Consider the following 25,355-nt stretch of genomic DNA (forward strand, 5'->3'; position numbering starts at 1 on the left):
TTCTGAACATTATAATGCTCTTTAGGGAGCAAAACCTACCAGCCGTTGCTCAAAGCCCTTGTCTGAGGCAAAGAGCAATCAAGAGCTGGTCTGGCTGCGTGAACTGGAGGTGCTGGCCCAGAGCTTGGTACTTCAGGTCCCCCAAACATGAGGAGCACTGGGGCACTGATGGGGGAAATCCAGCGTGCTCTGCTGCCTGCCTCTGCCCCAGCTGCTGTCCCACACACTTGGGCTGCAGCGGTCAGCCCCTAGGATTTGGGCTTAGGCAAAGCAGGTCAGGGCTGCGCTGTTGTCCCTGTAGCTGCTTACTTTGCTATGCCTGGAGCCTAGGTTGGCAAAAAGGCTTTATAAGGTGAAATAAGGTTGATACTGAAGGTGCAGGAGATGCTTTTACCAAAATGCTAAGCACATTTTTTCTGCATTTTGACCTTTTTTTTTAGAATGTGAGGTCATGTTAAATGTTTCATTAACATTTTCCTGTTTTCTACAAACAGCAAATCCCACTCTCACCTATAAACTAAAAAAAAAAAAAAGGTAATATGCCTGTTGCCTGTTTTGAAGTAACTGCTGCTCTCTGACTCATACTACCTTCTTCGGTACAAAAGCCTTATGTCTGTATTTGCTTCTTGCTCAAATACTAACTTCTGAAGCTGCAGGAGATTTTGTTGGAGCTCTGAGTTTAGTTTTCACTCTGCACACGTTGTCATTGTCATTGTGGCAGCCAGTATGTAGAGGAAAGCAAAGTGTATTTTTCTATTTTGTTGTGGCTATCTGCTCTTCACCAGTACTCTAGAAGACAAAGTAACCCTGGTGATGACAAATCAGCTGCATTCAAAGCACCTGCCCCTACACATACATCTACACACAGGTCCAAATCCACACTTAAAAGAGTTAGAACAGTTTTTGCAGGGATCATTTCAGTTTTAGCTGACTCTTGCTACTCTTTATCCTTAGAAATACACATTAAAAAAATTAGTTTTTATTTTACAGTTTTTTAAAGTTTCTGGCCAAGAGGGGTAATGTAACCTCCTGCATCTCAAACACCCTGAGTTCTCACCCAGATCCTGCAAATCCAAGGAGCCACATGGCTTCAGCTGGACTAAAACATTTGGATTTTCAGAATAGAAAAGGTTGGAAAGGCAGGGCTCGTTTAAGCTGTCAGAGGGGAAGCTAAGGGGCGGCATGAAAGCAAGCTATAGCTACTTGAAGGGTAGTTACAAAGACGACAGAGCCAGACTCTTCTCAGTAGTGCCAGACAGCCCAGACATGGGGCAGGAGCCACATACCACAGCGTGGGAGGTTCAGGTTGGACATCAGGAGAATGGTAGTGCACCTTGGGAACATATTGCTCAGGGAGGCTGCAGAGTCACTGTCCTTGAAGGTTTTTGAGACTTTGCAAGACGAAGCCATGTCTGAGCTGACCTGGTGTTTGTGGCAACTCTGCTTTGTGCAGGCGGCTGGACCAGCTGTCCTCCACAGGTCCCTTCCAACCAGTGTTCTGATGAGTCTGTGAAACTGCTTAGTGCCACAAGCAGGAACACAAAGATATTAAAAATGCCCTCAAAACTACTGATGGCAGGAATGCGATTAGGTGAGACATGGCCAGATGTTAGGCAAACAACACTCCGTGCGTCAGAAGCAAGTTAAAAAAAAAGATTTAGTGAGGAATTCAATCCATTGGTTTCTTGAGGAGACTTGGCTTAAGAAATCTTTTTGTCTTCACACATACACTGTGGATACGTAACTACCCACAAAAGAGCTTGAAGTGCTCTTTTAAAATATTAATATTCACAAATTTTGCAAAACAAAACTGAAGACAGTTGGTGAATGTATTAAATTCTCTGTAGCAGAATAACTGGTATGTTCTGAAAAAAGGCTGCAACATCCTATTTTTCCTTTCCAAGAACATAATTTCTTCTTATCCCCAAGTTTATTCCAGTCTCTCTGGCAATAATGAGCTTCACAGGGCAAGTATGAAAAACTGCATTTACAATTGGCTACGGTGAACTGAAGAAGAGCTAAAATAGAATATTAAATAAAACTGAAGTGATTCATTTTAAGAAATAGGATTCCTCGTAATAAACCCAAGTTTCAGAATCATGGCTATAATTTACAATATATTAATTGCTTTACTACTGTGCTTTTTGACTTAGTGTGCTTATATCATTAAGTACGACTACAGAAGGCACAGGATGTTTTCTTTGCAACATTACCACATCTTCCTATTGTAATGATTCCTGCCAGTGCAGAGTGTAAGTATTTATTGTTGCCCAATATTTTTAAGAAGAAGGGAAAGACAGACAGTTTCAGGTTCGTAACACCTAACAAAAGGCACTTCACTGCAATGACTAAGAAAGGAGAAAATTTGTCTTAGGGTCTGTATAATCTCAATGGAGGGAGACAGGATCATCTCAGAAAATGATTCAGACCACCTAGAAGGGGCTTATGTTCACCAGCCCGCTTCTTTACTACACTTCAGTCAGGTGCTTGGAGGTTAATGGTATGAGTCTGGACTTTGGGAAGAGTATATGTGTTATTTATACTATTTAGAAGAAGGACTTACCATGGAAAATTTGTTTTGCCTTCTTTCTATTTGAATGATGTCAGGAACGGACAAAAACATCCTCTCTAGATTTTTACCCCAGGTCTTCTGTTGTTCCACACCCTCACATAAAAAAGATTACTTCAGTGGTGCCAATCCCCCCTCCATTATTTTCAGAACACATTTGGGAACATCTTGCACTGTCAGGACAATTATTCCTGGCTTCAAGCCGTGCCTGAGCAAAGGCAGGGGCTACCTGGAGATTTTCACTGCAAGCCTCTATCTATTGTTTGCTCTGAAAGTGCCCAAGTGTGCTAGAAAGAACATATCGTCCACACTCTATATGCAACGAGACTGAGCAAACAAAGCTGCAGGACAGAGGAATGATGAATTCACTAGGTAGTGAATAGCCACTGCTGGATAACATGCAATGTAATACCATGGTTTTATATGTTTTTAAATATAATAGCTCACTAAGTAATATTGAGGTGTTAGATCACTTTAGCCTAGCCCCTTCCTATACTGATATATATAAGAAGTCTTAACATCCCTGATTGTTTGGAGCTGTATATTGCAATTTATCCAATCTCTTTACACTGTGCCATTTGCTAAGTGTAGAGAGCTGCCCTTTCAGGTGACTAACAAAGTGTCTGTGCTTTCTCATAGTTCTGCCCAAATGCGAGCGAGTGATTTCAGGCTCTTGAATGTACCACTGGTTTGACACCTGTGACTTGGGCAGTGGGTGGTGCTGAGACTCAGGGGCCCTGGGAGCAGCCAGAGTTGCACATTAGGCATGTCTTTGGGACCTCTTCTTCCTTTAAGATCTGGAAAACTTGCAGGTCCAGATCTGCTGGATAAAAGGGAGTTAAACCTAGTTTGATATTTTGGTCTCTATCCTCATTTGAGGAGGCTAATTTTTGCAGCAGCTGCAATGACCCCTGCATCCTGAGCAATTCATCAGAAGCCACCAAGCTCAGATCCAATCTGCCAGAACATTTCATTCAGGTGGTCCCCATCTTTGCTGCCACCTCTTGTGGAGGCACTTCAGATGTGAGCGAGGAAAGGTTTCCAGCAGGATTACTTGCTAGGCTATCCTGCTTGCGACTCCCTCTTCCCTGGGGATCAATGCCTGTCCCATTGCATGACCAGACATGTGTCCACCATGGCATGTGTCCATGGTTATCTACCATGAGATAAATACACTTCCAGTCTCACAGGTTAGGGAGAGCTCACCATTAATCATTTAATAGGGAACACATACATACATTTTTGTTCATGTCTAGTCAGCCAGAGAAGCCTATATTTGTTTAGTAGTGTACAGCTCTCAAATGCCTCCATACATACTGGCATGACATGTTGGGATGGAAGAGCTGGCCACCACTACTCCTCACTTCAGGGTCACAGACTGAAGGCCTGGAAGTGCTCTCATGAAACCATTGTAGTAGCTAAAGTGCAGCCAGCTGGTCAAGGGCAGGGAAGAGATTATTCCCCTTCATTGGGCACTTTTGAGTTTTGCCCCCCACCCCCCAAGAAGGAGTACAACAAGATTGTGGTGGAGTGCAAGGCATACAAAGAGAGGTTGAGGGAGCTCGGCTTGGTCAGCCTGCAGAAAAGAAGGCTAAAGAAAGATATTATTGATGTCTACAAAAACCTAAATGGGGATATGGAGAAGAGAGAGCCAGGCTCTCCTTGGAGGCAGAGAGGCACTGAACACAGTTGACACACAGTAGGGTTAGCAACACCTGGGTCCTTCCTGACTGAGACCACAAGCATAGTTATAGCTCCCGTGGTGAGCTAAGGAAAAGAAGCGGGCAAGGGGCTAGGCGACCACTTTTATCAGACCATTGACCCAGCTGGAAAAAGTGGGCAAGCTCTTCCTAACAGGCATTTGTCTAGTCTGTCCTTGACTGTGTTTGTGTTAACTACAATTTGGCCTTTTGTATTTCGGTCGTTGTTACATTAGGAGTCAACAAGTTTTTATAAAACATGCGAAAAAAGCCACTGATAACTTAGTTTCACCAGTAATCTTTAGGGTCCCGTGACTACATTTCTGTTTATAAAAATAACGTGTTCATATAAACTAGATGCGATTGAAATCAGCCCGTGAAAACAATCAGATTTCCCTTTCATTAGCAGACTCTGCAGGAGAGCAATACTGTTACTTTTGCTGTCTGAGCAGTGTATAATACTTTGCAGCACTTAACAACATTACTTAGACCCTGAGAGCAGAGTCAGCTCTTTAGAAGGAATCAGGATGAGGTACCACTCTTAAAAAGGTTTGTATTTACACGAGGGGAAAAGCATGCCTTTGGACACCTATGGGCGTTGACAGCTTACAAGGATTTACCATTTATTAAAATGAATGAAAAAGAGGTGAAACCAATATGTTCCTGGTCCGGAAGAGTGTGACCCCATTTCTTCTGGCAGTGAGAGGGAGATGCCGTACGCCCAGTCCTGATCCCCCCAGATGCCCTGCAGTTAGTCCAGGGCATAAAACTGAATTCCTGGTTCTGCTGCAGACTTTTTCTGCCATCTTGAACACACCTCTAAGGCAACATTCGTGGAGAGCTTAGGCACCAGAGTGGCAGTCAGAGCTCACACCAATGTGTTAGGCAGTGACGCTTTCCCTGGGGAGATCGCCAAGGTGCACGCAGCCCTGTCTGGTGCAGCCACCTCCTAGGCAGGACTGAGCAGCTCAGGACCTGGGCAACTCAGGTTCTACAAAGTCAAAGTTTCTTCACTGTTCAATCTGCCCAACCTGTTCGAAACCAAACACACACCTACTGGTATGAGATGTGGCAGCCTAACAAAGCTTCAGTTCTCCTCTGCTGCACTCCTAAAGGTTCCATGGGTTGGACTGACTTTGAGCATGGAAATGACAGTGCATGTCTGCCCAAAATAGACCTTGTAGACAAACTCACAGCAGCTCAGAATAAGATGTCTCAATATCGTTAGTGGATCTAATCTTCTCTCTGCTCCACAGTCCTCCATCTGCAAAACTGGGGATGTAGTACGTCCCTGTCTCAGTTGGACATCACAGGAATAAGTATATTCAAGGCTAAGCAGCAAAGGAACATGTAGGTCCTCAAGGAAAACTGTCTGCCATTTATCAGCTAGTTAATGAATTAATGATATAGTAAAGCCACATAAAAAAAGACAAGATGCAAAAAGGGTTAAAAAAAGATCGAAACCATACTCTGTGTGAAACATTCTTGCTCTTACTTTTTTTCTGTTGAAACTTCGTATCTAGAAAAGCTTTGTCTCTGTCAGTTCCACATACTTCTCTTGATAGTGTTCTTCACCCCATGGTAGTGACTTTTTGTAATGCTTTATTAGTTTCTAAAAAAAAAAAAAAAAAAATCACCAGATGACTTATAACAATGATTCATGTTATTGTTATTGCTCATTATTATCATTTGTCATATGAGACAATGCCTGGCTGTGCATTTTTCCTCTTTTAAAAGAGAAATCTGGCTCAGCTCTGAAGGCTCCAAATTCTGTTTATTATACTAGCTGAAACATGTTTATTACACTGTCATGTTTTTATATCCCTCCTGCTACCTTGTGCAAAACATACTTTTGCTCTGACCAAACTGTGAAAATTCTGCAAGGTTTTGCCCTCTCTGATCAAGCCATTGATCCACCGAGTTCAACAGCCTCACGTCATGGTAGTCAGTATCTGACCCAGCAGATTGCCCTCCACCTCTCAGTACCACACCTAATCCTGGGAGACACTCCATGGGGAAGATGCCTTCATGAGTTCCAGTCCTAATTCATGAGATTTCCTGAGTTTTAAGCTCTATTCTTTCCTAAAAAATGTGAGTTAGAAACGGTCATGTACTGCCTGTCTGTGTGATTGTTAGTATAACGGCATTTGATCAAGAGAAGAAGCTGCAGGAGATGTATGTAATAGCTAAAAATAACAGTGATAAAGCAACAGTAATGACAACCCCATTTTCATATTGCAGCTGCAACAAATTTGAGCAGAACCTTGGCTGAGAGGCTTTCCAGGCACTTAACCGAGTCTTTTGGACCCCTGAGCCACGCTGACTCCACAGCTTGATGGCAAGAAGTCTGCCAAGCGACTTTCTGAATACAAATAGCAATCAAAGAAAGTCACCTTATGGGAACTCAGTCATTGTTGATATCTCCTTGATTGTGGACCATATCTGAAAGACTAACAAGCTCTGCCTTTTGGACCTGGCGTCTGGAAATGTGAACGTTCCCTCCTGAATTCTGCCCTTGGGTCTAACGAATTGCATTACCTTCCCCTACAAATGTTGTGCCCTCAGGATTGTCTGTGATTCGATAACCAATGGAATGTTGCTAGAAACACACTAAAGGTTCATTGTGACATGAAAACCTCCCAAAGAGTTTGCTTGGCTTTGCAGTGATGTCAATATTTATTGTCACTGTCACAGACCCAGAAAGATTACACAGACATGGCCAGGATGCTGCACTTGCGGTTCATATAGGGTTACATAAAGCACTCTCCCTCTTCTTTTGAATTTAAGGGATATTGCATCAGAACTGGTGCCAATGAGATGAGTTTTTCAATCAGTCCAAACACTGTTGGGAAAGGAAGGGAACCAATGACTGACGTATCTGGGCTTCTGCTTCTTGCTCCACAGATCCCGGCTGGGTTTGAACGCCGGAGGAGCGATCCTAACGCTATAGTCCCACAACTCCCTTAAGTCAACATAAGCAAATGCTGATGTTAAAAGAGGCAGTGCCAGCTTCCCACTGACCCAATCACTGTTTTCACCCTCTTTGCTTCCCCAGTGACCGCAGTCATAAATACATATGAGAGGAAAAAAAAAAGAGGCTAGTTTTAACCCAGTGCGTTGCCCTGTTCCCACTCATCATGTGGCTGCACGAACATCTGGCAGAAGGGAGAGAGAGGTGCAAGTGGCAATAAGCAGGCAGAGGACTGGAAGGTAAGCCAGGACTGCTTATTCCAGTTTAAACTGATTGTGGAGCTAGCGAGTAAGTTACAGCACTTGTACAACGTTGCCTCAGGGCTAAAGAGGAGTGGAGGGTGGGTGTGCAAAAGGGGGAGGCAGACTTCCCTGGTCCATTATATCCGGATTAAGCAGATAAGATGAAACCAATTTTCTGACTCCGAGAAAATGCCGTCAGAAATGTTTAAGCTAGTCTAAACATAGCTGAAGTACCCTTCACTTACAAAGGGCTTCACATTATCCGTGATGACATCCAAAATCAAGTACTGATAATTTCTAATGAAACATAACCTAGTCAAGTTGCTCTTTTAAATCAAAACCGTTGTCTCATCTTTTTTTGAAATGAAAATCACTTGTCTCATAAAGATTTTTTATGTTTCAGAAAATTATATTAAGAATAATGTTTCTTAATAACGACTCTTACAACAGCATTACTTAAAACAATTAAATCAATTAGTTCAATAAAATTCTTCAACTGAACTGCAATATTTTGGCACTGTGACTGATTGAGTTTACTGCCTTTCCAATTAATGAAAGATTGGTTCCTTTAGCAATTAAACTCTGATTAGTCCGCAGCAAGAACATTTTCCATTACTCATCCCCCATTGCTATCAAAGAACCTTTATTGCTGGCTTTTTATTCTCTCTTTAATCCTAAATTAACAGAGTTTATCACAATCCTTGCTCAGTAGAAGTCTTGGAGAAAAATTGATTTTGAATTTTATTGCTGCTAAAACGTCATCAACATAGGAAAATTCAAGAAGTAGCATTACTAGACACTGAAGCGTCATGCCAGCCACAACCACCTAATGTTTTTGGCTTAATTTTAAAAATTGTAGCTGTGGCTGTTCAGGAACACCTAAGAGTTAATGTTAAAAAGTGGGATAAAAAAGTAACTGTTTATCACAAAATAACATAAAGAATCTTTTCATAGCCCAAGTAATCAAGCTTCTGTCAAGGTGAGATAATTGTCAATCAAGCTCTCAATTCAAACACAGCTGCTAAAAATCAGAGACAAATGGAGAAGGGCACTTCACTGCAGTTTGAGCATCTAAGTCAGAAGTCTTGCCAGTAGCTGAGACCCTGTTGTAACTCCATACAGTTGTAAAAGCATTCAGAAAAAAAGTCCAAATTGGAGAGTTTTGTCTTTCTGAAGCTGAAAACAAATGTATTTACCATGCTAGTTAAAATGGTACTTAATGAGAAAAATCTGTTAGTATATCAGCTTTTTAAAAAAATTTCTTAAGTATTAAAGAAAAAGTGGTTCTTGACTTCCAATAGGTAATGAGCATTTCTTTTAATCAAATCCTATTCGTAAAAGGCTGAATGAACATGCCAGAGAAGACTGTGAGCACACTGCCATGAGCCATCACCATTCTTGCAAAGACTCATGCTCCTTTACTTCGCTCTCGCCTGTTGAAAGTAATCAGAAATTACCTATACAAGTATTGCTAAAACAGAGCTGTATTTATATTTATTTTTTGTCATCATTAGCTTCCATGTCTTTCTTTTTTTCTCAAATTTTAAAAATTATTTAACATGTTGTAAGTTTTGTCATTTACTCTACTTGACTCTGTTAAGTACAGTTTGAAGTAAAATCTGGAAACCAACAATTCTCACGGCAAATTAACTTTTTACTTTTGTGTGCTGCACATTCATATACCACTGTTGTTTATTATGTATTGTGTAATTTTGCACAAATATCGATTAGTAATTTCGTAAATCGGAAAACCACAATTCCCAGGTGATGACCATGACCCTAGAAAAAGTCTAGAGAAAACAACCTCATTACGAGACATACCTTGCAATAGATGTTTGTTTAACTGGAAATCCGCAAGAGCAGCTGTCCAGTGCAACAGTACATATTTGCTTCTGAATCCTTTCTCAAAGGCACTATTTAAACATGTTGATGATTTGAGCTGGATTTCTCCCCACCTCCATTCCAGCAAAACAAGGAGACTCAGAAGATTTTTTTTTTTGTTGTTATTGCAAGTAGTGCTATGTGGTAAGTGACAAATTTACTTTCTATAGTCCTATTTAAATATGAATGTGGGAAACTTCCATATTCCTGTACAGATGCAATGTCCGTGTGTACTGCTCAGTGACATTTCCATTTGAAAATGACTATACTTCTATTTCTAGAAGTGTTTGTGTATAGAGCTCCTTCTTGTCCATATTTGGCTTGATATTTAAGATCTGGCTACTCTAGCTTCACCACTTTGCCAAGAGGGAAACAAGAATTACTGTATAGAGAATATCAGTCCAATTCAAGATATACGACTTGTTTCAGGTCTGGTTCTGATTTACGTTAAACTGTAAAGAGCTGAGAATGATAACAAGGGTTTTATGATGTGTGCAGCTAGACTAGCTATCACTAAATTTCACAGAGAAACCTGAACAGCAACAGTGATAACAGAGATTTTTTAATTACCCCCATTCAGGGCTAAGTTCAATGCTTCGACCTAGAAGGGAAAGTTTGTGTCTCCTGAGCCAGGCACACTTTACACTACCTTCCTGGGCTCTGTTTTAGCCTTTCTTCTGCCAATGTCTGGATGGGAATCCCTTCAGCCTGTCAACACCTAACTTTAATTAGCTGAAGAAATTTCTCAAAGTGCTCCTTCTCTCTTGGAGCTGCTTTCTGCAACCATTCTAGCGCCCAAAAAAAAGGAATCAGGAGTGACAAAAGGCATGTCATGAATGGACCATGGCTGAGGTGGTGTCATCTTCTCCTCCACCATTGGCCAACGATGTAAATTGTCAGAAACGGCTTGATCCAATGTCCCTTCTACTCCTGTGGGCAGCATTTATGCATGTGATCAACTTCACTCTTGCAGGGAGGAAGATCTGAGCTAATTTAACAGTACGCTAAGTGCCACAAAAACAAACTTTCTCAGAGCAGGAATGATGTTTTCCATAGTAAAATAGAAACAAAAAAGTTTGACAAGATGAGTCACGCTTTTAAGAGGTGTGAGAGTTCTGTGACACCTATTTCAAACAAAACTAAAAGTGTCCATCAGCCACTTACTCTTTCATTTCCTTTGTGTCTTCACCTGCATTGGTGCCTGTAGGCAATAAACCATAAAGTAGAAACATGAACTGAATCCTGAGATACTCATTCAGGCTAAACTCTTATTACTGGTAAAGGAAGATCTGCCTGAGTAACCTTATCATTCCCTAATTTTTTCACTGTAAAAAGGAAAAATACTAAAAAATCATATTCCTGCAGCATCCAGCAATTTTGCTCCTCTCAGTTTCAATAATCAGAACATTAGCCACTAATTCGGTTTAAAAGCAGAAGGGTAAAACCATGCTTCCTAACAGGACTTGTGGTGGGCTTGAGAAGCAAAGGTTTGTTCCTTAAATTTCAACCTTTGGTTTTATAGTAGAATTTTCTGATTTTTGTTAACTTACCTTGTCTTTCCTTCTCCTGTGTAGTGTCTTTAACACTAATTTCTGAAATATGACTTGTAGAAAACAAGCTATATTAGGAAGCAAAAGTATCTGTAAATTAAGGTCATGAAAAACAGGAAGATGTTATATTTTTTGTTGCAATGTTATGAAATTTTTTTTACTTGGAAGCAAACTTTACTTTACTTTGAAGCAAAATGAGCTAGCTCAACCATTTTTCATAGTGTATAGAGAAACTGTCCATGGTGGTTATGAACTCCAAATGATCAAATGAATTATCAAGACTAGATGGTAATCTTGACTACTACTTGCAAATCTCATCAGTGGTAGTGACATATGATACGTTTTTCAAATCCTAATATTCAGTTCTGAAGATAGAAAAAATGTGACAATTATTTCCTCCCTATTTCACAATGATTGTGTGAAAACCAGTTAGTGCTTGTAGAATGTTTTGATTGGCTAAAATGCTGCATGAGGGCTCATCTTTTAATTGGACATCTGACCTTGATGTAATATTCTTATGTATTCATAACGTATTTCTTAATAACATAATTCTTAAATATTTTTTTATTTCCTTCAAACTCTGAACTCTTTAGCTAGCAGCTGATATCATACACAAAGCTGCACCTTGCATGATTTGAAAGTGAAATTTAAAATATTGACAAGAAGATGAATCTTCCCCTTCTCTGAACTTTACACACTGGGATAATGCTATTGATTTTTTTAGTGATGAAAATTATCACACTGTGGTTCTGAATTTTTGCTTTCTGCTGCTAATAGTTTACAACAGCAGACTAAAATAATGTCAAATTATGTACCAAGGATATGTGTCACATGAGTTTCAAGATCTAGAATCTGTGGCTCACTGGTGGCCCATAAGACTTTTTATAAAGATGTAATGTACATGAGGTTGTATTTCCAGATTTACCTGATAAATTTTCTATCATAAGAATAAAGAAGGTAACCACAAGAAGTCTTAGCCACCAGTGAGGTTCACTAATAAGTGCTAGATTTATCACAAAACAAAAACAATGAAAATTTATAGTTAACTTTGAAACAATCCATTGTCCCTCAGAAAAGTGGTACATACAATAAATGGTATCACACTGGTGCAACATTTTAAGCATGAACTAAGGTTTCTTCCATCTTTTGCAGGTCTTTTAATCCATACCTTTGTCATCTCAAGGTTATACTTCGAATACATTCTGGTTGGTTCTGTCCATAAGGAAACCAGAGAAGTGTCTATTTCAACATGTAGACGCTGACCTCCTAAGGGATGGTGGGAGGTTGCTTTTAGCATGTTGCCTTGGGGCATCACACTGTTTTCTGCTGCTTTTTTCAAGATAGCTCAAATGCTACTTTCTCAGATCCACTTACTTGATAAACTCATTTGTGTCTTGCCATGAATAAGACCGACAGAGCTGCCGTGGTTCACCCTGCTGATATTATATAGGTATTCACCCTTGGGGTCTGAAAACTGATTTCCGATGAAGACCTTTAAATGTAGAACTTAGCCCTTTTCTTTCAGTCCTCCTTGCTCCAGTTTTATATGCACAAGTGAAGGAAAGAGATAGAAAAACAAAGAAAGTATACGCCAACTTGCTGTCTTAGAAGGATTTCTTTGCACATTGATGAATAAGACTGAAGAAAACTGGTATGCAAAATATGAATACAGGTTCTTAATGGGAAAAAGAGAAGAATTACTAGTGCTTCATGGTGATAATTCTTTTGAAAAGTGGATAGACTCGTGTTTTACTCATATTCTGCTCATAGGTATGTTTCATAAGACCGATACAATACATTATGTTCTATTATTCCTTTATTTATATTACTGGACAGTATTTTCTAAATTTTTTAGTGTTGCAGCTTTTGGCCCTGAATACTGCAATGTTAGATACTAGCTTGTATTTGGAAAGAATGCCTTACAACAGAAGATTGAAAGTGCATGATCTATTTCTCATCTTCTAGTGCTGTAATACTTGATTTTGTGGAGCTTGAGATCTACCTTGTTACATGGTGCTGCAGAAACCGAGCAACAAGTTAAGCAGTAACATCCAAATACTGTAGCACTTCAAGAGAGTCTCCTGCAAAAACACTATCAAAATTATTTCAAGGATCTCTATAACTCAATTTAACATGAAGGGCTTTGATTTATCCTGTGTAAAAAAACAGCTTCTATAGTTTACGTCAGGGCAACATTTGAAACACATTGCATCTCTCTCTTTCTGACTATGGGAGTAAATTCTCAAAAAATAGCCTTCCCTTCTCATTACCAGCTAATGATGTACATTTATGATCTGTTTGAGTTTCTCCATTCAACCGTGTTCTTCCTGACTTACGAGAAAGATGTGTTTGTTCAGCCTCACTGTTCAGCCAATTCAGTAATGAGTATCCACTCTTACTGGCTGACATGAAGCACAGAAGAAACTGTTCCACTTAAACGTATAGTCTTCATAAGGTCAAGCACATATGCACGTCCCAGTATAATAATCAGACCTTATGGGCAAGTTGGTTGTTTTTTTACTGTAAATTTTGACTTTTCCGCCCAGGTCCTTAAAACGCATAATTTTGAGAAAAAATATGTGTATTTAGGCATAAATTTGTAGCAGTTTTGTTTCACAAATATTATTATTTGATATAAGGGATTTTGCGTAATATAGACATTTCCCACAAAAGTTATTTTAGTTAAAAAAAAACTCCTGAAAGGAAAACATTTAATCAGCTCAACCTAGAAATTTATACAAGTGCATAATGCAAGAGTTATCCTGACATGCACAGGGGAGCTTATAGAGAAAAATATTCTCAGAAAGTTACTTACTCTTCTTGAAAGTAAATGATTAGAAAAATAAATAGGTGCCAAAAAGATAAACGTATTCGATTAATTCCAGCAATGCACTCTTTTCTTAGGTGTTATCCTGGAGAGTGACTCAAATAATTGCTCAAGAAGAATGCACTGGAGTCTACAAGTTGAATTTCTGATGCCATTTAGTTAAATTGAGTCATTAAATACAAGAACTAAGGACCTGGTTCTTCTTTACACAAAAGTGTCTTTATGCCACTCTGGCAGTACAAAAGGGCTGTAAAAGAAATAATGCAATTAATGCCCGACTGAACGCCCACTGGCACTGACTGGAACACTGAAATGAAAACTAACCCCCAAATTTTTCTAAAGATTTTTCTAAATGAAAAGTGCCATAACTGTAATCAAAATAACTAGCTACTAAAGAATAGAAACAAATCCACTGATTTTTTATTTGATTTTTGTGACAGAGGACTTCAGAAAGTGAATGAAGCTTTGAAAAAGAAGAAGAGTGCAAAGACTTCAGTAGATTTTGTCTAGAAATAGTTTTCTTTGTCTTTTGGCCAAGTTGCAACAGGAAAACAAGTATTTTTGATAGAAATGCTGACATAACTTTACTAATAGCACCTCTAACAGAGATTGTTACAATGTGTATTTACTCAGGTACAGCATTAAATAAGAGATGTGAACTCACCATAGCAACCCTGCATCACGTTGCAGATATGCTGCTTCTAAGATACGGCAAACGTTTCTGAAGAAATACATATGAATATTAGGTAAACATCTTTCAATTCCAAATTGCGTTTCAAAAATACTTTGCCATACAGTATAACAAAAAGCAGCATAACTTGATGCTATGTAAATTATTAATTTTTTACTGGACTTTATTTTCATTGTCTCATTATTATTGCCTCAAAATGTAAGTTTAGATAACTCCCCAAATCACTACGGCAAAAATAGTGACAAACACATTATTGAGCTCCTCCAAAATGTCAGTGTGAATTCTTATACTTCCTACTCACCTATCCTTCCTGCTGATGGTCTAAGATCTTGTAAAAATACCACTGTTCACCATAAGGTATTCAGTAGAACTATGTGAATACAGTTAAGGTTGAAAGTAGGTTTTCTTCTGAACAGTCTTGTAGCCCACTTTTAGGCGTATGACACTTTCCCCTTCATTATCCCTCTGCTCTTAATTTTCATCTTGAATTTTATCAGCCAATATGTGTCCCTTAAATTTATCTTTATTCAGGTCAGCTTTCCTTCTTTTGCATGAACAAAATGTCGTTATATTTACAAAGTTATTGCTTGTTTTTTTTCTTAAGTGTTTTCATCCTTTCAGTCCTTCTCCTATGATTCGTATAAGCATTTTCTGTGTTGAATTTAATTTTAGCATTTTTCCTTTGGAGGCCCGATCCTTAATATATCCAGTATTACTTATATCTTAATAAAAAGCTTTTGGGTTGATGTACCACTGACTCCAACTTGACCAAAATCCTTGGCAGGTTGCCTGTTCATATGCATCAACTTTAAATCACTTATGCAGTGCCTAAAGCAAGTTTCTGATGATATCCAGTGGGTTGCTATGCCTCCTGCAATCAAGCTTTTGCTGCTGGGTCTTTCTTATACTTTACCCAACAATTCATGGCAGAATTTAATCCTGGAAGGAGAAAAGTGATTACATCTGCTTTGGTCTTTTCCTAATGTTGAGCAACTGTATTGCCTCTTCCCAGATCTCACCTGTAGAGGGGGAACACTCATTTTCTCACATTACCTGAGAAGACTTATAAAGAAGACAACCAGTATTCTGTTTGCCACATTAAGTTGTCTCTGTAGGTTCTTTCATCACTGCTGACCAACTTTCTTGGGAGACACATGACAAAGTCTTTAATCTGTTGGTTATGTGCTGTAGCTTGAGCACAGGAGCATCACGTGAGCAACTCGGGAACTGTGCACAGCTCCAGGGCTACAAGGTTCCCTCCTCTCCATATCTAGTCCATTGCGACCACCTGGAGCAGGAAGAGATGGAGACAAGGCTGCTAGTTCTGCTAAATTACTAGTATACAATATGGTCGTCTTTTCTTGCTCCTTCTCCCAAGTCTACTTTAGCCTACATGGACCGAGCAACTACCTGATTTGTCAGTGAACTGGATATTGAACTGGATATTTTAAGATCTCCACTATTTTCTGAAGAAAGGAAGAGATCAGGGTGCAAACTGATATATACATTTGTGATTGTCTAGAGCCGGTATACTAAGATGAACCATAATGCACCTGGATGTTCAATGTCTATGGAAACAGTGGAGCTTTGCACCCACAGGTTTCTTATACAGAATATCACAAAAATAACAAAACTTAATATCATTATATGATCACCACAGACCCAGCTGCCTGCTAAAGCTCTGAAGTGTTATCCAGTTTAATCATCAACAGCAATTACTTTCTACACTTCACAGCAGAAAGCTCTGCACTTTGCAGAAAACATGAGCAACATTTGGTAGTTCTTTTATACCTCAGCAGCGCCTCTCCCACAACATCAATGTCAGGCCAACAGACAGGTGCTTCCCTTGAGAAGACTTTGCCACCCTCTAACGCCTATCTGTTTTTATGAGAGAATAAACATTGAATCTTGGGCTAGCCCAATAGACCTATGTCCACAACTATGTTAAAATAACATAAATTAATATTGCTAGTTTTCTAAAATAATGACAAACATTATTTTTAATCTTAGGGGAACTGTAGGGGTTCACTTACCACTCTAATTTGCATTTTAATCATATTTCAAGCCTTCCAAACTTCAGCAGAATAAATTGCATGAAGAATGCAGCCACCTGAACGAAACAGTAAATGAATGAAATCCATGTTCTTGGGACTGATAAGGAGAGAAAAGAAGATGTTACTGCCAAATATTCAGGTATCTTCAATATATGAAATTTCTCTGAAATGCTGAAATCCGGCAGAGCAGGAGAAATTATAAGATCCAACAGTTATTGTTCAGATGTATTCTAGACTGATATCCTTCCGTGCATTATTCTGAATTATGTATTAGAAATATTACACGTCTCAGGTATGAAGAGTCAAAAATCCTGAGCTATATGAAAACAAATTAATATGCTAAAATGTCAACTGAGAATTACGAAAATGCCTGTGTTTTTGCCAGAAAAAGAATGTGAAATCAAGCAACTATTGTAGTGCTCAGAAACATCTCTGATGGCATACATCTAAATAAATAAATATCAGAAGAATTAATACAGTTATTAAAATGCAAAAATTCTATGTTCTGTAATAATTATTAGAATAAGTCCTAGTAAGCAGTATAGCCTATTTTTTGTAATACCTTCAAAATTTATGGATGTGCTTTAAAGAAATCAAGATCTTCCTAAATAGAGAAGACATGAAAAGATTTGAGAAATTATTCTCTCGGGCTCAGAGAAATTATTCTCTCGGGCTTCTGGTTTGTCAGAGGTGAGGTGGAGTGAATTAGCGGAAGTAAGACTAACAGTATGTCCCTGGTTACATTGGCCTCACTTTTACTGAGAAATACATGCCAACAGACACAGATCGGGATTAAAATGGTACTGTCATCAAATTGCTGAAATTTCTGTCTTCGAATGTACATTGTCTTTCATGCTCAAATAATGCAATTTCTCCTTTAATCCACAAAAAGTGATGTTCTTTCAACCCTGAAAACTCACAGACTTGTGTGAATTTTCAGACCTACATGGCTGAATTTGGAGAACAAAAAAGCATAATATCAAGAAATATAACTTCAATAACTTCTGCATGGCTAAAACTTATTTTCACCTTGCTGAGGGGGGATGCCAATGCACCAAAGCCCTGAGCAGATTCCAACACTGCCTCTCCCTTTTCCCTCTCTCCCCAAACTTGTCCCATCTGCTGTTGCGGTAGCAATCCCATTCACTTTGTGGCTTTAACAGGACCCAAACAGTAACCACTCATCTTTTGATAAATACATGTTATGTAGTCTGCCGTTAATACCAAAAGATAGAGGGAAATATGCCAAAGCAGTATAACATAGGTGCAGTTTAAAGAAATGCTATTCTTTAAGTGCATAAACTCTCCTGTTGTAGTAAGTTTGTTCTTTGTTCTTTTTTTGACCTGCAAAGAGTGATGTCCGTCCTGCCACAATGGTTCAGGCCATAGGTGACTCATCTACTGCCTTCCCTGCCTTAAATGTTAGAGCAGCTCCAGTCAACCAATAGGATTTGGATATAAATCTTTCAAAGGGTATTCTTACACTATAAACACAATATACCTCCCCAAACATATGATCACATGAATGTATTCAGTGTTGTTCAGCACGTTCATTCACTAAAGATCTAAACTTGCTCGATTAATGATATACCTTACAGGTCTTCTTCAGCCTTAAACTGGTCAATCTGGGGATGTGTCATATTGTTCTTATTGGATTTCATAGCCATTTTGCTGAGCCAACTGATTTAAAAATGTGTATATAGACCCTAAAGTTTTGTCAAAAATACAGAAGTTTATGTTTAGAGTGGTTTAACCCCAGCCAGCAACTAAGCCCCACCCACCTAAGCTCACTCCATCCCCTGGTGGGATGGGGAAGAGAATCGGAAGGGTAAAAGTGAGAAAACTCGTGGGTTGAGATAAAGACAGTTTAATAAGTAAAACAAAAACCGTGCGTGCAAGCAAAGCAAAACAAGGAATTCATTCCGTACTTCCCATCGGCAGGCAGGTGTTCAGCCATCTCCAGGAAAGCAGGGCTCCATCACACATAATGGTTACTTGGAAGACAAACGCCATCACTCCTAACGTCCCCCCTGCCACCTTCTTCCCCCAGCTTTATATGCTGAGCGTGACATCATACGGTATGGAATACCCCGTTGGCCAGTTGGGCCAGCTGTCCTGGCTATGCTCCCTCCCAGCTTCTTGTGCACCTGGCAGAGCATGGGAAGCTGAAAAGTCCTTGACTATGAGCACTACTTAGCAACAACTAAAACATCAGTGTGTTACCAACATTCTTCTCATACTAAATCCAAAACACAGCCCTTACAAGCTACTAGGAAGAAAATTAACTCCATCCCAGCTGAAACCAGGACAGAGTGACTGTGGAAATCTAAGCTAGTACAAAAGTACAATTGCTAGTACAATTAGCGCAGACCAGAGCAATACCACGTGCACCATTTTTGCATTCATCATTCAGGTTTTGCATATTTTGTAGCAGAAATAATCAGCAACTTCTAGAATAAAAATAAATACATGCTGACGATCCCTACTACTGTTGTAATCTTTATGTTATGCTTTGATTTTACTTGTTTTAAACTGCAATATTTCTTCTAGAAGTTACATTAATGAATTTTATTTCTTCTGCTTTATCTGATTTGGTCACATTTTTGGTTTTCAACTATTTTAAATTTACAGACTTCTAATGAATTTTGAATGAGTAAGGATTCTCTGCAGTGAATTTGACCCTACTGACAAAAGCCTTGTTTTTTTTAGGTACCTCTCATGGGCTCTCAGAAATTGCCAACTCCAGTCAAGTTAAAAGGTTAAAACTCCTGCTGTATTCTATAAAGTCTTTGCTGCTATGCTGGAGTCCCCAAATTCTTCCTCTTTGCTAAGCAGTGAACGATTTATTACCTTGGCATGCTCCCTTTATCGGTCCTGAGAATTCATGCTATTCCAAAAATAGATGGTTCAAGAAGGTCTTCTCTCTATGGTACAGAAATGCAAAAACCTCAAACTGTGAATATTTTTGGTAGCAGAGGCAGAGATTCAGTTAAAGCCTCGAAGTACTTTAATAAGCCCAAAAACCTCATCATCAATCAGCGTGTCTCCATTTCATCAGAAGGAAGTGGGTTTTTTCTCAGGAACTAACATGTTTCTTCACTGAAGATGTTTAAAAATCTGATGTAGAAATCTACTGATGAAGTGCATCCACCTCAGATGTAATTTATTCTTATTACAGCACTGTTTCCCCACTGGTTTTCTATTTCCTTGCTTTCATGGAGGGTTGGGGTAAGTGATGATGCACAGCGACAGAAGGGATGGTCCCCGGCGTTGCTGTGCATTGGTGACATGCCCTGTCCCAGGTAACCCCAGCTGCAGCGGGGCTTGAGGGCACACCTTTCCCCTGCCTTGGGGTCTGAGTGCTGCTGGGTGAAGCCCCCACCCTGGCTCCATGCCCCCCAGGATGGGTGCCCTCTCCTTGGTGGGGGCTGAGGCCGAGTGCCCCAGGGGCTGGGGAGGTTCAACCCAGACACCCACCAGGACGGGTGGCCTCCCTCCCAGATGTGCTGTGCCAGCAGCTGTATTTAATCTCTGATTTTTACTCCCTTGCCATGACTGCCCATCGGTGCAAAACGTGCTGCTGCTCTGGTGAGAAGGGATGGTTCAGCTGGCGTTGGTGAAACCCCGCTGAAGAGTGCCTGCCTCAGAAGTTGTGTGATGGTTTACACCTTCATTATCATTCAAAAGTTTCTTTAAGCTGCTCCCTGTGCTCAGTTTTGACTGCCCCTTTGCTCAGCATAGGGATAATGTAAATTGTGAGCCTGTAGCGGCACAGTTTGTCATAGGGTACGTGAGCTGTGCCGTAGCTTCCTGACGTCTCTAGCCCTCCTTCCCAAGCAATGATCTCTCTGTAGTTTTTTTTGTGGAGAGGGTGCCCTTTGTTTTCTTTTCAGTTTCAGTACCAGTTGGACTTGGTTTTTGCCTGGCTGATTGAACCAACATACATCCACCACAAATTTGCCAGCTCCCAAAACTAGGAATTGCTGGTTGTGGTCCCCAGATGACTGAAATAATAATATGGCCAAAACTTATTATAAAACAATAACAATCTATTTTTGAAGACCTAGGTTTATACATTTGCTTTAGTTCAAGTGATGGAAGTAGCCTAGCCACCTTGGCTTTGATTTCCTTATATTAGGTTGAGAACCTTGTGATTAACTATCACAGGGATATATCTGTAACATCACTTGTTCCTGCTAATATAAATCCAGGTCACTAAACCCTCCACAACCTGTATTGAAATGAGTCAAAGGTCTGCCTATGTGGCTCTCCAAGCAAGCATGGACGAAGTGTACCATTTTCTGTAACTAGTAACAGCCAGGGGTGTGATGTGGCCAGCATCACATTCAGCTGCCTTTGAGTCCCTGGCTTCAACGGACGAGTTTCTATGTATAACTGGATTTATTGAAAATGGCCTTTGACACCAGTACAGACCAGAGCTTGGACTTTGGTCTCTGGATCCGAGGGGAAGAGCCCTGTCAGTCTCCCACCCCCTGCCTCTTCCCCGCACAAAATGGCAGCCACATTAGGGAGCCATGGAAAGAGCTCATGACATTCTGCTATACGTGTTGCTGTAGATATTTACTGAGTGGATCCATTCATTAAAAATCAAATCACATCCCCTTGCCTCATTAACCTTGCCTCACAAGAATGTATTTCTTCTTACTTTCTCTCCACCTGCCTTACTCCTGATGGAAATGATCTGTTCCACGTATTGCAACCTGACATTATAAATTACTGTTTTATGGTGCTTAATGTCTTATTTTTCTTAAAACCTCATTTCTTATTTTCTTTCTGGGAAAAAAGAAGTTCACATCAGCCTTGTAAAAATTAAATGTCAGCATTTACGTGGCTCAGAAAAGTACCACAAATCTTCCACTGTTGCCATCTCAGATTTCAGGACAGCGTGACATATTTTTTGCTATATCTGTGTTTTTGCGTGGTGTTTTCATTTACAATACTTGAAAAAGAATGTCTCTTTCTCTTTTGCAGTGAACATTTCTGTTTGTTTGACATCACATAGTAATTCCTCGTCAATGGTGCTTGAAATAAGTGAGCATTAAAGATTGATATAATATTGTATGGCTTACTGCTGAGTATGCACTGCACACCAGCCAACAGAATGGGACACCCTGAGTGTTGAACAGATTTAGAAAATGACTAAACCGCTCTCCCAGACTTACTGGTACAAACAGTCCCTTTTTAACTTGTACTCCAAAGTCAAATCTGTCAATTCACATTTCTTTTTCTTTAAAAATTGTTTTTTTTCAGTTATTTGATATAAAGGAACAAAGACATCCAATAATCCTCAGGTTTTTTTCTTACTGGAAATACTTTCCATAGGTTCTTTCACTATCCTTTTCCCTGCCGCTGCAGTAACTTTTCTATAGATTATCATTACAGATATATTTTACAATAAAGTAATGAATAACACAACACAAACACATCCATTCTCTTAATTAAATGAGCTACAGCTTTTTGGCTGAAACAAACAATAATATTATTTATAACTCAAATTACATTATATAAGCTGTGCTCTCATCTATAAAGAGACTATAAATTGCATGGTAGGGTTCCATATTTGCTTTTTTCTTTTTTTTCCCCAATGACTTTCCTGTTGACCTCTCTTTTAATTTACAAATAAAACCATGACTTTCTTGACTGCCAGCACTGAAAATTCACCCTGGGATCTGAGATCAAGCTGTGTTCTTTCTGCTTTATGCCAAAATAGACTCCGGTTCACCTCCTCAGCGCTGAGGTGGCTCTGCAGGGCTGGCAGGAATGAAAAGCAATAACAGTACTTTTGCCAGTAAAAAGATGAAGTGAACAAATTCTCTCAGAAGTAGGAAGATACCAATTTTCAAGTCAGCTTTATAGAAAACAGCTGTTGTTTGAAACAAATGCTCATAGCAGAGCTGGGGTGGGATGTCTCATCATTGCTTGATGTTCCTCTGCAGCCTTCCTTCAATTCTCCCCTTTGGTCTTTGCAGCTCAGCTTGTGGATCAATCACGCTAAGGTGCCTGCAGCTGTGGCTGCACAGCCTTTTTCCCTGGCAGCAGTGCCGGACTCAGGTGTTTCTGCCCTCTTCTAATTGTTTGCACCCCTACGGTTGTGTTGGTAGTGGGGCTGCTCTGTGCTTTGGGTGGAGTGGATTTCTGTGGAGGTCCCCAGGCTCATCTCTTTGGAGCCAGGTCCCAACACAGCTCTGCAAACAGTTGCACTGTCAGGGATATATGCTCACCCTTCTGCTTCTGTATTTGTGGGGCATCAGATGAAATCTCAGGAAGGCAGTTTCCTAATTATTTTTTCGCAATCCTGGTCAAAGGTGAACACTTAGCCAGTTCTTTGCACTTAGCTATAAAACCTTTGAAAATTTTGTTTTTGAAAGTCAGTCTTCCATATCATAGTTGGCAAATATACCTTTGCAATGAGAGTCTGCATGTATATCCATATATAGATATACAATCCTTTGGGACAAAGCACGAAGGCTTAACTCTGGGGTGCCCAGCTTCCTTTTGGAACTGGACATCTCTGTGGGGCTCAGGCACCCACATGCACTAAAACACTGGGATCTAGTGCTCTCCTGCCATGGAGCCCATCATGGGAGAAGGGCTCCCTCCTTGCAAGGACAGGAGTTTACACAGGGAAGAGAAATGTGGGCAGAGCAAAGAGGGTGCAGTGCCTAACAGCAGTCAAAAAAGATGCAAACAGGGACTGCTCTAGTGGTTTTTGGAAGCTGCTATTATTCCTGCTGCCAGCCAGGAGGACTGGGGCACTTGATAGGTGAGAGATACTCTCTTAGGAAAATGGTAACATGCGGCAAAGACAGTATTGTATCCAAAGGCACATGTGAAACCCCTTCCCGGGCTGCAGTGGGTCTCAGCACTCTTGGCAGAACCCACGTTCAGTTGCTTTATCCTGTAATTCATTGTGTTTTATTTCTCATTTGTTAAAGAGGATAGAGAAAAGGTAATGATGCATAACAAAGACTGCTGCCCCTGGAGCTCTTTCAGGCTGTGGACCACAAAATCCCTAATTCAAACTCTGTGAAATATTTGGCTAAGGTTCTGTTGGTTCTTAGGGAAATGAGTAGAAGGCCGGAAAATGACCATGTAAAGTTCATGGTGAGCTGCTGATACTTGGATTGTCAGCTGTCCAGCACTGCCCTCCTCTCCTGGTGGCTGTCCCCTGTGAGCCCACATGCCACCAGCCCCTCTGAGCGCGCTGAGCTCGTCGTCCACTGCTGCAGCAATCCTTCTGGAGAGCCTGATGAGCATTGAGAAGCAAAGCTGAACAATTATTTGTGCTTTCTAACAGGACAGATTTAACAGGAGAAGAAATACTGAGCCACAGGTGATATGTGCTGGCATTTACCGTTCCTTCTGCTGACATGTCTCCTGTGAAATGTGGTTCTCTGCACTGTCTCCTTGGTTTTAAGGAAAAAGAAATGAAGCGGAACCTGATTTTGATTTTATATGTAATTCGGCCCACAGGATATGCACTGACATGTAAACTAAGAGAAAAGGAAAATAATTACAAAAGCAGATTAACATAGCTTCCAAACAAACCAGAGATTTATGCAGAATTTCTTCTAGAAGAAGAAAGTCTTGTGCTTGCTTTGGCTGGTATCATGCACTTAATTTTTTTTTTTAAATGCAATTTTGTAAACTACTTCTGCAAATATGTGGTTGAGACTTCATTTTAATAATCACAGCAATTTGAATATGCAGTTGTTTCTGCCTGAGGGGTAAACATCTGCATGTGGTAGAAAATGTATCTGTGACACTGAACTCCTGTAAAGCTCTGCTTTCCCACCAGCCGCCACTAAAAACGTAATTCTTTTTTAGGAGGAAAACCAAATGCGTGGAAGTAAAGGCATTCACAGTTAAGACATCAACTCTTTTTTCCTCTTAGCTCAATACAATTTGTTTATGTATTACAGCAACTGCTGCAGGTTATGTAAGATCTGTTGCAAGAGCTTGTGATATCTGATGAATAAAGGACAAAGTCTCAGTTTAGTTTTGAATTTTCAGGGCTTAGTGAATTCTGCTATAACCCTGTCCCAGGTCTTACTGCTCCAGTTGGTTCAATTGCAAATTATCTCTTTCTGTGATTAATGGCAAAACTACTGCCACTGAGTGCCTTGAGGTTGCAACCCGGTGTGTTAGGTGCTGCACAAGTGTAATCAAAGGACATTTCTTGGGTCAAAGTGCTAAAATTCACATACTAGTTAATAGACAAATGTCTTTTTGAATTGGATGAACTGCTAGATTACATTATCAGAAGCAACCTTTGCATTTTATGAGTTGTCAGTCATTTAAATTAGAAGAATGATCCTCAGAATCAAAATTTTGTCCTTAGCTCGATTTTTAATATTCAGACTACATGGACATCCATTTTGACACTAGTTGGTGACCAGAATGCTTAATCCTGTTCATTTGATTCAGATGAGTAGTCTCACTGGGGTTAGCTGAAGTGCTCATAAGAATAATATGAACATGGTTACTTAATTCTTAGTTAGATAATATTAAATCATTTGATTAAATTCCTTTTTTCCCCTCAAGGCCACTGACAAGACAAATTAACCGAGACTCACAAATATCCAGTTACGATCTAGTACAAACCACATACATTCCCAAGGAGAAAAATAAAATTAAGAAGTTTCTTTTAACATGAGGAGCTTGTTGCTTTTAATATCAGAGTGAAGACAGAGTAATACTACTGGATTACCATAATTGACTAGGCCAACTTTAAAAAATCCGCAACTATGCAGACAAATTGCATTCAGGAATTAATTGGATTCTGCATAAGAATTAAATATTTTGCATTCATTACTTGCAAATGTACACTTTTCCTGAGGACAAATAAG

The sequence above is a fragment of the Calonectris borealis genome, chromosome 1, assembly GCF_964195595.1.
Source record: "Calonectris borealis chromosome 1, bCalBor7.hap1.2, whole genome shotgun sequence".
Taxonomy (NCBI): Eukaryota; Metazoa; Chordata; class Aves; order Procellariiformes; family Procellariidae; genus Calonectris; species Calonectris borealis.